Below are 12,949 nucleotides of genomic sequence, written 5' to 3'. Positions count from 1 at the left end.
ATGTCTCTGCTTTTTAATATGCTATCTAGGTTGGTCATAACTTTCCTTCCAAGGAGTAAATGTCTTTTAATTTCATGGCTGTAATCACCATCTGTACTCAAGTCTAAATAAATGATTTGGCCTGGAATAGAGACTGATTTATTTTGTGTCCCTGTTTTAGGAAGATTTCTGTCTTTGTAAACCTGGAAGATCCTCAGTGAAGGGAAGGGAAGGAGGACTAAATGGAGACAAGGCGGGAAAACATGAACAAACACGAAGCCCCACGAGGAGGCCTGCAGCTCTCGCTGCGTCACTTGCTGTGCTTCAGCATCCTGTTAAATGGAACTGGGGCTTCCCTGGGGGCTCAGCTGATAAAGAACCCACCTGCCAACGCAGGAGACACAAGAGATGTGGGTTCAGTCCCTGGGTCAGGAAGATCCGCTGGAGGAGGAAATGCCAACCGCTCCAGTGTTCTTGCCTGGAAATTCCACAAGCCGGTGGGCTACATTCCACGGGGTCACAAAGCCTCGGACATGACTGAACGCACAGGCATGCACACGAAATGGAACTGATGGTTATAACCCCTGGTTCACAGAACTACCCACGCTGAGGACAATGTGAAATGGAATCCTTAAAGCAGAAGCCAGCTGTGCCACGGGCCTGGGCCTGAATTAAGAGCTAGTGCTGCCTTCTCCCAGGTGACTTCCATAGTGGTCAATGTTGTTGTTGTTGGGTGGCCCTATGGGGACAGCACCATTATGAGGATTTGGTGACACGCTGAAATTCACCAAAGATGTGTGCTTGAAAGCAGACTAGTAAAGTCTCTGAGTCAGGAAAAGAAGGAAGATGCTGGAGAGGCAAGGAGGGTGATATAGTTTGTGTTCAGGCGTTTATAACAAGGTGTCTGCTTGATCCTCTAAACAACTGGGTCAAGTCAATGTTATTTTCCCAGCTGTAGACGTACGAAGGAGCCTAAGGGACGTTCCACAACCAGCTCAAGTCCATATAGGATTCAACTCCAGGTCTTCAGGATGTTAAGCCTAGGGGATCTCAGAGAACATGGGGGGTAAGTCCCACAAGGGATCCCAGGCAGTTCTGACCAGAGAATGGGAAGGTCTTCCCTCTTAGCAAGGATGCTCAGCAAGGCTGTGGCCTTCCAAGCCAGAAGTGATCAGCTCCCTGAAAAGGTGGATACAGGAAGCTTCCTTGCTTCCTCAAAGCGTGGATACAGTTTGGATCTCTGAGCAGTGTCAGAGAAGCGTATCCTCTAGGTCAGGGTCCTGATTACAGCCCTGTTTGCCTCAGTTAAATATAATCCACCTTTAGGAGAAGGCGATGGCAACCCACTCCAGTACTCTTGCCTGGAAAATCCCATGGGCAGAGGAGCCTGATAAGCTGCAGTCCATGGGGTCGCAAAGAGTCGGACACGACTGAGCAACTTCACTTTTCACTTTTCACTTTCATGCATTGGAGAAGGAAATGGCAACCCACTTCAGTGTTCTTGCCTGGAGAATCCCAGGGACGGGGGAGCCTGGTGGGCTGCCGTCTATATGGTCGCACAGAATTGGACACGACTGACGCGACTCAGCAGCAGAAGCAGCAGCAGGCCATTTTAACTTGGCAGAGCGGTAGAAAACAGATTTCAAGAACAGTTTGAGTCAAGTCATTTCTCTGTAAGCTACAAAAGAATCCAGATTTCATACTTCTTTAGGTTCAAATTGATATTTAAAGGATTTAAAACGTTCAGAATTGGCAGTGGTGGTGGCTAGGGGTACAGGTAGAAAGCCCAGAATGGAGATAGAGCAGTTCTGGATTCTGGTACAGCTCTCCTGCCAAGAATATCTCCCTGCTTGGAACAGTTGTCAATGCAAGCGAGTGTTTTATGGTTTGTCTCTTTGATTGCCAATTTCAAAGAAATCTGAACGTAGAGTGTTTGAAAAACACATAGAAATATAAAGAAGTAGAGAAAAAAAAATCACCCGTAATCCTATCAGTCAGTAATAACCACTTTATGTTGTGGTATTTCTCTCTCTAGAGTTTCTTTCTGGGTTTTTATTTTTAAAATAAATGTGATACCTGGCTCCAGACCTATGTACTTCCCAGACTGGATGAGATGAGGCCCATTCCATCCTGAAACTATATACTTTTCTAAATATAAAATCCAATATGCTCATTAGTTCAGTTCAGTCACTCAGTTGTGTCCGACTCTTTGCAACCCCATGGACTGCAGCACGCCAGGCCTCCCTGTCCATCGCCAACTCCCAGAGTTTACTCAAACTCATGTCCATTGAGTCGGTGATGCCATCCAACCATTTCATCCTTTGTTGTCCCCTCCTCCTCCCGCCTTCAATCTTTTCCAGCATCAGAGTCAGTTCTTCCCATCAGGTGGCCAAAGTATTGGAGTTTCAGCTTCAGCATTCAGGACTGATTTCCTTTAGGATGGACTGGTTTGATCTCCTTGCAGTCCAAGGTACTCTCAGGAGTCTTCTCCAACACCACAGTTCAAAAGCATCAATTCTTCGGCACTCATTAGAGAAAATCTAAAAGTTTCAGAAAAAGAGAGAAGGAAATTAAATTAAAATCCCTTTACCCAGATAAGTAACACTGGAGTGAATTTCCTTCTTGTCTTTTTTCTTTGTATTTCTTTGGTTATAATTTTTTTTTTTACTTAGTTTTTCATTCTATTTTGTTTTCTTAAGTTCATATCATAAGCATTCTCTCATGTTATTGTATATTCTCCATAAACATGTATCTTTCAAGGCTACATAATATTCCTTGGGATGGGTATTATAAAACTTAACTATTTCATTGTTGATGAACATTTGATTTTCTGTGAATTCTTTTTTTTTTTAATTAATTTATTTATTTGACTTCACCCAGTCAGTTTTGGCACTTGAGATCTTCCATCTTCATTGTGGCATGCAGGATCTTTAGTTGTGGCTTAAGAAGACTTAACTGTGGCATGTGGGATCTAGTTCCCTGACCAGGTATCAAACCTGGGCCCCCTGTATTGGGAGTGCAGAGTCTTAACCACTGGACCGCCAGGGAAGTCTCTGTGAATCCTTTTTTGAAAATCTTTGCCCACAGCTCTTTTATTTCTTTAGGTTTGAGTCCTTCAAGATGAATTACTGGGTAAAAGCATATACATCTTTTAGAGAGTACAAATCTTTCCCTATATATTGTCACACATTCCTTTGGAAAGTTCTTAACTGAAGCACTTGGGGAGTACTTCCTTCATTATACGCTTGATGGCTCTGCCTATTTCACTTTGTAAAAGAATGCTGCTGTTGAATAGGTGAATTTTTATTACTGAGCTAAGATCCCAAATATTTGGTACCTTTCCTAGGCATGGCTGTGCGCTGTTAACTCTTGACTCAGTTTCCCCCCTCTTATCATAACAAATGTTTGTTAAATTTGGAGGATGATTTCAAGTTCTCAAAGTTGGAAATACTGGTTAAAATTCCAGTTTCAGCTCTTCAAGTTTATTTCCTCATCTGTAGAATGGGAATGATAACTAACCTAGACAATCATGGTGATGATTGAAAAAAAAAAAAAAGAATAACAACAATAAAAATATATAAATCACTTAGCACCATGCCAGTAGCTACCTGGTGAATATTACTTCCTTCCTTCTTTATCCTCAACTTGGCAACCATTTGAAAAGTTGGGAGAAGTAGTATTAAAATACTGGATTTCTAGTTGTGGTAACCAAAGCTCAGAGAAGCTAAGTGTCTTTCCTAAAGTCACAATGACCAGTAAATGACAAAGTGAGGTTCACAACACTGTCTCAACATGGGGTTTCACTGGGCAACTGCGGGATATGGTCTTCACATGTTTTATTTGGCCCAGGAAGCCAAAGTAAGAAAATAGAATAAAATCAAATAAAGCCAACACTGAAAATGAGATTTCACATCCACATAGGATTTCTGGTTTCTCTTGAGAAATCATTCGATCTGGTGACAGGGGAGGGAGAGTCGAACTGGCCCGTTTGCAAGAGCCACGGACTTCCAATCCACCAAGTCTGCTCAAAGAGCGCGCCCAGGTTGCCGGTTCCCAGTTCCCGCCTGGCTTGCGGTGAACTGAAGCTGGCGACCCCTGCTCTGACCCAGCTGACATCGCACCCAGGGTTTCTGGCTCCCGGTCCCAGGCTGGCCGCAGGCTCCTGGCTAACCTCGCACTGCATGTGTGCGCGATGGCCTGAGATGCCGTGAGGACTGCCCACCGAGCCGGTCCGTGTAGTCCAGGAATGTGAACGTACATTGTTCTCCGCCCAACCGCATGCATGCGGGCTGAGCTCACCCTGGCCCGCTGCCTCCTTCCCCCAATCTCTCCAATTAAAAACATATTACCTTCCCACTCCGCCCGGAGCAGCCCTGGGCCGCAGCTTTATTTTATAAACACATTTAGACAAGTTCAAAAAGGAATGATTCATACTGGACCTAAGCACTCCTAAACGCCAGGGCTGCTGAGCATTTTCGCAGGGAAAGCATCCTGAGCCGGACCAGGCCTGGCCCTCGGGGGGTATCATCTCTCCGGCTCGAAGGCCAGGGATTACCTGTCCGCAGCTGGAAGGACTTACCCGCAAGGCCACTTTTCGGCACCCCCAGAGCAGAGCCAGCCACCACGGGCTCCTGGAAGAGAGGGGGGCGGGGCCCAGGCCGTCCCCCATGCAGAGACATCCTTTGATCCCCCACTCTCTCGCCTCCCATCCAGGGCTCCCCGCTCCGTTCCTCCTTTCTCGCTCCTGTGCAGCTCTGTCCCCCAGCAGGCTCCCAGACACTCCTTCCTACTCTGGATTTGAATTCCTTCCTTCCACGCTCTCCACTCCTCCAGAGCGAGTCCTGGAGAGTCTTGCAGGCTCCCCTCCACAAGGCCTAGCTCAGTGCTTGGCGAATGGAGGGGCACAGGCAGGTGCCAAAATGATAATAATGATTGAGGCTCTTGGGTAGGGAGCGTTGACTGGGGGCCAGGCATGGACCTGAGAAATTTACATCTATTCTTTAATTCTCACAGAAATGCAATGGAGTGTGTGCTGTTTGCTATAAATCCATTTTCAGAGGTGAGGAAATTGAGGAGTAGATTTCAGCTGAACTCTACCCATGGGTATCTCTTAAGAGTCATAAATGGAAGCGTCCTTGGATGATTCGTTCTTGTCACCTGATTTTTACAGATGGAGAAACTGAGGCCCAGAGAGGAAGAGGGATTTTCCCAAGATTGGAAGAGGTGGGAGCCACCCTAGCCCCTTATCATGCCTCTAGCGTCCTCCCTACACATAGCAGGAGTCTGGTGAGGTACCCTGAGTGAATGAACAAATGACTGTATGCGTGTCTTTATGGGACTCTCCTACTCGGACTGTAATTACTGTGATGGCATCTTACTCATACCTGAATCCCTGGTGCTAAGCTCCAGACCCACAGTGAGGTCCTCTCTCAGTATATGTTGAAGGGATAAGTCAGTCCCTTCTTGTGCCTTTAGCCACTGGAGCTTAGCCCTTAATTCCCACTTTATGGGTATGGTTTTTAATTTGCAGCCCTCAACTGGAGGGTGAAGTGTCTCCTGTCTCCCTTGTATGGGAAGCCGTGCTCATCATGCAGAAGGGCTGAGCTCGCGGATGCCCACTCACTTATTCTTGCCCTCATTACTTTATAGTGAGCAAATACTATGTACTGGGCACTGCCAGGTGCCAGCCAAGCACAGTGATGCAAAGGGACTCTGCCCCCAGAAATCACCTCTATAACACCCACAATGGCCATCTCTGCCTCTGCTCACTGACTGGGATAGGCAGAGTTTCTCCAACTGTGGGGAGTCTAGGCGAAGGAGGTTTTCCAAAGTCCATCATCTTCTCTGCCCATTCTTCACCAGTCCTCCTAAGCCCAGTCTTTCCAATGATGGCAATCCCCAGGAGCAGGAGGCTGCCAGCTGGATTCTGCTCATTCATCTAGTCATTCAACAAATGTCTACTGAGTGCCTACTGTGTGCCAAGTCCTATGATCGTAAGAGATATCCTGTCCTTAGGATCATTCTTGTTAGAAAGGTCTGCCTAAGTCAGAAGTATTGGGGGCCAAGGAACCAAATTTAGCTTGGCTCAGATCGGGGGGACATTATTGTCCAAATACCGGGATGGCCCTGGGCATGGCTAGGAGTCTTTCTCTATATCTCTTGTCTTTGCCTGCTGGTTCTGTCTCTCCTTCTCAGAGCTGATGTTTCTGCCCTGAGAAGATGTGGCCACTGTCAATATAGGGCTCACAGATTCCCAGGGAGGCAAATAAGAGAATACCAGGGGGCGAGAAGAACACCATGTGGTGTCCAGTCATACCGGGTGGCTACAAGAATCTGCTTTCTGTGTTATTCTCTTAGTCTCCTAGCTATCTTGGCCAGTTTCATGTTGATTCCTGTACCTGTGAGTCCGGTTCATAGACAATTTGAGAGTGAGGTGAATGAGTGCATGTTTAATTTTTGTTGGAGTATAGTTGCTTTTTTTGGGAGAAGGAAATGGTTATCCACTCCAGTATTCTTACCTGAGAAATCCCAAGGAACGAGGAGCCTGCTGGTCCATAGTCCATGGGATCACAAAGAGCTGGACACAACTTAGCAACTAAACAGCAACGACACAGTTGCTTTACAATGCTGTACATCAGAATGAATCAGGTATACATACACATACATCCCTTCTTTTCTGGATTTCCTTTCCGTTTAGGTTACCACAATACATTGAGTAGAGTTACCTTGCTATATGGGGCTTGCCTGATGGCTCAGAGAGTAAAGAATCTGCCTGCAATGCAGGAGACCCAGGTTTGATCCCTGGGTCAGGAAGATCCCCTGGAGAAAAGAATGGCTACCCACTCCAGTATTCTTGTCTGGAGAATTCCATGGACAGTGGAGCCTGGCAGGCTTCAATGTTTGGAGCTCCCAGACTCTTCTCCTATCATCGCCTTCCATGTGATTCTGCTCCAACAGCTGCCATTGTCTGCAGTTCAAACAACTACCGTGTCAGTTCCAAATTTCAAATTCATGGGGAACAACTGGAATGGACCTTGTGTGAGTCATATGCTCATCCTGCACAAAAAGCAGGGCCAAGAGGTGTGGCCGTATCGTCCTGACATGACAGCAGGGACTCTCATACATTGCTGCTGGGAATGCAAAATGGTACAGCCACTCTGGAGGACTGTTTGGAAGTTTCTTACAAAACTAAATATATTCTTCCCATACAACCCAGGAATCGTGCTCCTTGTAATTTACCCAATTTTTTTTCCATTTACCCACATTTTTACCACAAACATTCTGCACATGACTGTTTCAGTTCAGTTCAGTCGCTCAGTCGTGTCCGACTCTTTGCGACCCCATAGACTGCAGCACGCCAGGCTTCCCTGTCCATCACCAACTCCCAGAGCTTGCTCAAACTCATGTCCATTGAGTCAGTGATGCCATCCAGCCATCTCGTCCCTCTGTTGTCCCCTTCTCCTCCTGCCTCTAATCCCTCCCAGCATCAGAGTCTTTTCCAATGAGTCAACTCTTCGCATGAGGTGGCCAAAGTATTGGAGTTTCAGCTTTAGCATCAGTCCTTCCAATGAACACCCAGGACTGATCTCCTTTAGAATGGACTGGTTGGATCTCCTGGCAGTCCAAGGGACTCTCAAGAGTCTTCTCCAACACCACAGTTCAAAAGCATCAATTCTTCGGTGCTCAGCTTTCTTCAACAGTCCAACTCTCACATCCATACATGACCACTGGAATAACCATAGCCTTGACTAGACGGACCTTTGTTGGCAAAGTAAGGTCTCTGCTTTTGAATATGCTATCTAGGTTGGTCATAACTTTCTTTCCAAAGAGTAAACGTTTTTTAATTTCATGGCTGCAATCACCATCTGCAGTGATTTTGGAGCCCCAAAAAATAAAGTCTGACACTGTTTCCCCATCTATTTCCCATTAAGTGATGGGACCAGATGCCATGATCTTAGTCTTCTGCATGTTGAGCTTTAAGCCAACTTTTTCACTCTCCTCTTTCACTTTCATCAAGAGGCTTTTTAGTTCCTCTTCACTTTATGCCATAAGGGTGGTGTCATCTGCATATCTGAGGTTATTGATATTTCTCCCAGCAATCTTATTCCAGCTTGTGCTTCTTCCAACCCAGCGTTTCTCATGATGTACTCTGCATATAAGTTAAATAAGCAGGGTGACAATATACAGCCTTGATGTACTCCTTTTCCTATATGGAACCAGTCTGTTGTTCCATGTCCAGTTCTAACTGTTGCTTCCTGACCTGTATATAGGTTTCCCAAGAGGCAGGTCAGGTAGTCTGGTATTCCACAGTTTATTGTGATCCACACAGTCAAAGGCTTTGGCATAGTCAATAAAGCAGAAATAAATGATTTTCTGGAACTCTCTTGCATTTTTCATGATCCAGCAGATGTTGCCAATTTGATCTCTGGTTCCTCTGCCTTTTCTAAATCCAGCTTGAACATCTGGAAGTTCACGGTTCATGTATTGCTGAAGCCTGGCTTGGAGAATTTTGAGCATTACTCTACTAGTGTGTGAGATAGTTTGAGCATTCTTTGGCATTGCCTTTCTTTGGGATTGGAATGAAAACTGACCTTTTCCAGTCCTGTGGCCACTGCTGAGTTTTCCAAATTTGCTGGCATATGGAGTGCAGCACTTTCACAGCATTATCTTTCAGGATTTGAAATAGCTCAACTGGAATTCCATCACCTCCACTAGCTTTGTTCATAGTATTGTTTCTAAGGCCCACTTGACTTCACGTTCCAGGATGTCTGGCTCTAGGTGAGTGATCACACCATCGTGATTATCTTGGTCGTAAAGATCTTTTTTGTACAATTCTTCTGTGTATTCTTGTCACCTCTTCTTAATATTTCTGCTTCTGTTAGGTCCATACCATTTCTGTCCTTTATCGAGCCCATCTTTGCGTGAAATGTTCCCTTGGTATCTTTAATTTTCTTGAAGAGGTCTCTAGTCTTTCCCATTCTGTTGTTTTCCTCTATTTCTTTTGTGTTGATCACTGAGGAAGACTTTCTTATTTCTCCTTGCTATTCTTTGGAACTCTGCATTCAGATGCTTATATCTTTCCTTTTCTCCTTTGCTTTTCACTTCTCTTCTTTTCACAGCTATTTGTAAGGCCTCTCCAGACAGCCATTTTGCTTTTTTGCATTTCTTTTCCATGGGGATGGTCTTGATCCCTGTCTCCTGTACAATGTCATGAAACTCAGTCCATAGTTCATCAGGCACTCTATCTATCAGATCTAGTCCCTTAAATCTATTTCTCACTTCCACTGTATAATCATAAGGAATTTGATTTAGGTCATACCTGAATGGTCTAGTGGTTTTCTCTAATTTCTTCAATTTCAGTCTGAATTTGGCAATAAGGAGTTCATGATCTGAGCCACAGTCAGCTCCTTGTCTTGTTTTTGTGACTGTATAGAGCTTTTTCATCTTTGGCTGCAAAGAATATAATCAGTCTGATTTCAGTGTTGACCATCTGGTGATGTCCATGTGTAGAGTCTTCTCTTGTGTTGTTGGAAGAGGGTGTTTGCTATGACCAGTGTGTTCTCTTGGCAAAATGCTATTAGTCTTTGCCCTGCTTCATTCTGTATCCCAAGGCGTAATTTGCCTGTTACTCCAGGTGTTTCTTGACTTCCTACTTTTGCATTCCAGTCCTCCATAATGAAAAGGACATCTTTTTTGGGTGTTGGTTCTAAAAGGTCTTGTAGGTCTTCATAGAACCGTTCAACTTCAGCTTCTTCAGTGTTACTGGTTGGGGCATAGACTTGGATTACTGTGATATTGAATGGTTCGCCTTGGAAATGAACAGAGATCATTCTGTTGTTTTTGAGATTACATCCAAGTACTGCATTTCGGACTCTCTTATTGACCATGATGGCCACTCCATTTCTTCTGAGGGATTCCTGCCTGCAGTAGTAGATATAATGGTCATCTGAGTTAAATTCACCCATTCCAGTCCATTTTAGTTCGCTGATTCCTAGAATGTCGATGTTCACTCTTGCCATCTCCTGTTTGACCACTTCCAGTTTGCCTTGATTCATGGACCTGACATTCCAGATTCCTATGCAGTATTGCTCTTTACAGCATCGGACCTTGCTTGTATCACCAGTCACATCCACAACTGGGTATTGTTTTTTACTTTGGCTCCATCCCTTCATTCTTTCTGGAGTTATTTCTCCACTGATCTCCAGTAGCATATTGGGCACCTACTGACCTGGGGAGTTCCTCTTTCAGTATCCTATTATTTTGCCTTTTCATACTGTTCATGGGGTTCTCAAGGCAAGAATACTGAAGTGGTTTTCCATTCCCTTCTCCAGTGGACCACATTCTGTCAGCCCTCTCCACCATGACCCGCCCGTCTTGGGTGGCCACAGGGGCATGGCTTAGTTTCATTGAGTTAGACAAGGCTATGGTCCTAGTGTGATTAGATTGACTAGTTTTCTGTGAGTATGGTTTCAGTGTGTCTGCCCTCTGATGCCCTCTCGCAACACCTACCGTCTTACTTGGGTTTCTCTTACCTTGGGCGTGGGGTATCTCGTCACGGCTGCTGCAGCAAAGTGCAGCCGCTGCCCCTTACCTTGGACGAGGGATAGCTCCTCATGGCCATCCCTGCTGACCTTGAACATGGAGTAGCTCCTCTCGGCCCTCCTGCGCCTGCACAGCCACCACTCCTTGGAGGTGGGGTAGCTCCTCCTGGCCATCGCCCCTGACCTCGGGCATGGGGTAGCTCCTCCTGGCCACTGGCCCTGGCCTCGGGTAGGGGATAGCGCCTCCCGGCCGCCGCCCCTGACCTTGGGCGTGGGGTAGCTCCTCCCAGCCACCGCCTATATGGACCTTTGTAGGCAAAGTAACGTCTCTGCTTTTTGGAGGGAGGGAGGGGTGCATGGAGAGCAGAGGACTTTTTAGGGCGGGGAAACCATTCTGTATGATACTATGAGGGTGGACACATGTCACTGTACATCTCTCCAAATCCACAGAGTGTACAACACCAAGAGTGAACCTGAACTGTGACCTCTGGACGCTGTGGGATGATGGTGCATCACACTGAGTGACGTCCCACTCTGGTCGGAGGTGCAGATAGCGGAAGAGGTTATGTGTGTCAGGGGCCAGAGGGTGTATGGGAACTCTCTGTACTTTTTGCTTAATTTTGCTGTGAAATATGACTTCTCTGAAAGGTAAAGTCTACTAAAAAAAATTAACAATGTTCTGCCTATGGGCTGCATGTGGCCTGAGGGTCTACTGTCTACCAACACGGGGCCCTTGAGAAATTGACCCTACCTCTTCAAACCCAAGTACCACTTGGCTGCAAGACTTTATCTTTCTCATCAAGTGCACATATTAAGTAAGAATATTTTCATGCTCCAGGTTATAGTCACCATCAGAGATGCCTGTACCTGCCTGTCAGATGCCCTGATTGGCCCAAAGTAACAAAAGCAGCCATAAAGAGGTGAAACAGCTCTAGGCTACCGCCCAGGCACCCTGTCTGGGGTTAAGTGGCAGTCTTGAGGCTCTCTGAAATAAAGGATAGTTCAAGACCTCGTCGCTGCCTTCTTGAACCCTGAGGTGTCTAGGCTGGAATGTCTGTGGTAATTAAGGAAGTGATGGGACAGCTGAGGCAAACAGGGGTCATCCCCCTCAGTCTCAGGATGGAGACAGGGGCCTGGTCCTGCTGCGGAGAGCCTGTGGAGGAACTAACATCTGGGCGTCCATGACACAGTGGCGTGAACACTGCCCCAAGGACAACCATGATGTTGGCTGGAAGGTTTTGTAGGATCCTGCTGCTGCTGCTAAGTCGCTTCAGTTGTGTTCGACTCTGTGCGACCCCAGAGACGGCAGCCAACCAGGCTCCCCCATCCCTGGGATTCTCCAGGCAAGAACACTGGAGTGGGTTGCCATTTCCTTCTCCAGTGCAGGAAAGTGAAAAGTGAAAGTGAAGTCGTTCAGTCACGTCCAACTCTTAGCGACCCCATGGACTGCAGCCCACCAGGCTCCTCCACCCATGGATTGTCCAGGCAAGAGTACTGGAGTGGGTTGCCATTGCCTTCTCCGTGTAGGATCCTGAGCAGAGACCAACAAATACCACCTCTAAGAGTTCCTTCTGCTTGGGTCTCAACATCACACCAGCATGTCTATGTGGTCATGGTCAACATCAGCTGTCACAAATCATGTCGATAGTACACACCTTTGATAGGGTGTGATGGAAATGGTACTTTAGCTCCATGATCTCTCTCTGTAAGACCTACAACTCCAGTCTAGTCCTGAGAAAAATATCAGACAAATTTCAATAGAGGGGTTTCTAATAAAACGCCTGACCAGGAATCATCAAAACTCTCAGGTCATCAAAAACAAGGACAGTGTGAGGCACTTCCCTGATGGTCCAGTGGCTAAGACCCCACGCTCCCAATGCAGGGGGCCCAGGTTTGATCCCTGTCAGGGAACGAGATCAACATACTGCATCAACTAAAGAACCCGCATGCTGCAACTAAAAAGAACCCATGTGCTGCAACTAAGACCTGTCACAGCCAAATAAATAAATATTAGAAAAAGAAAAATCAAGGCAAATCTGAGAAACTGTCAAAGCCAAGAAGAGCCTAAGGAGACGTGATGACTAAACGTTATGTGATATCTTGGGTGGTATCCTGGAATAGAAAAAAGACATTAGGTAAAAACTCTAAAAGTCTGAATAAACTATGGACTTTAGTTCATAGTAATGTACTTGTGTTGGTTTGTTCGTCATAACGAATGCGCGACGCTAATGTGTCACAGGGAAACCGCGCAGGTGGGAGGGGGCGGTGTGGAGCTCTCTCTACTATTTGCTCAGTTTTCCTGTAAATCTGAAACTGTTCTTAAAAAAATGAAGGTTATGAATTAAATAAAGTCTGTTCATTAAAAAAGCACATGCACACCATGAGGACTTTGGATCTGATAATTTGGGCTTACGTGCTTGATTTACTAA

The sequence above is a fragment of the Bos mutus genome, chromosome 20 (genome assembly GCF_027580195.1).
Source record: "Bos mutus isolate GX-2022 chromosome 20, NWIPB_WYAK_1.1, whole genome shotgun sequence".
Taxonomy (NCBI): Eukaryota; Metazoa; Chordata; class Mammalia; order Artiodactyla; family Bovidae; genus Bos; species Bos mutus.
Note: the sequence above shows the minus strand (reverse complement) of the source record.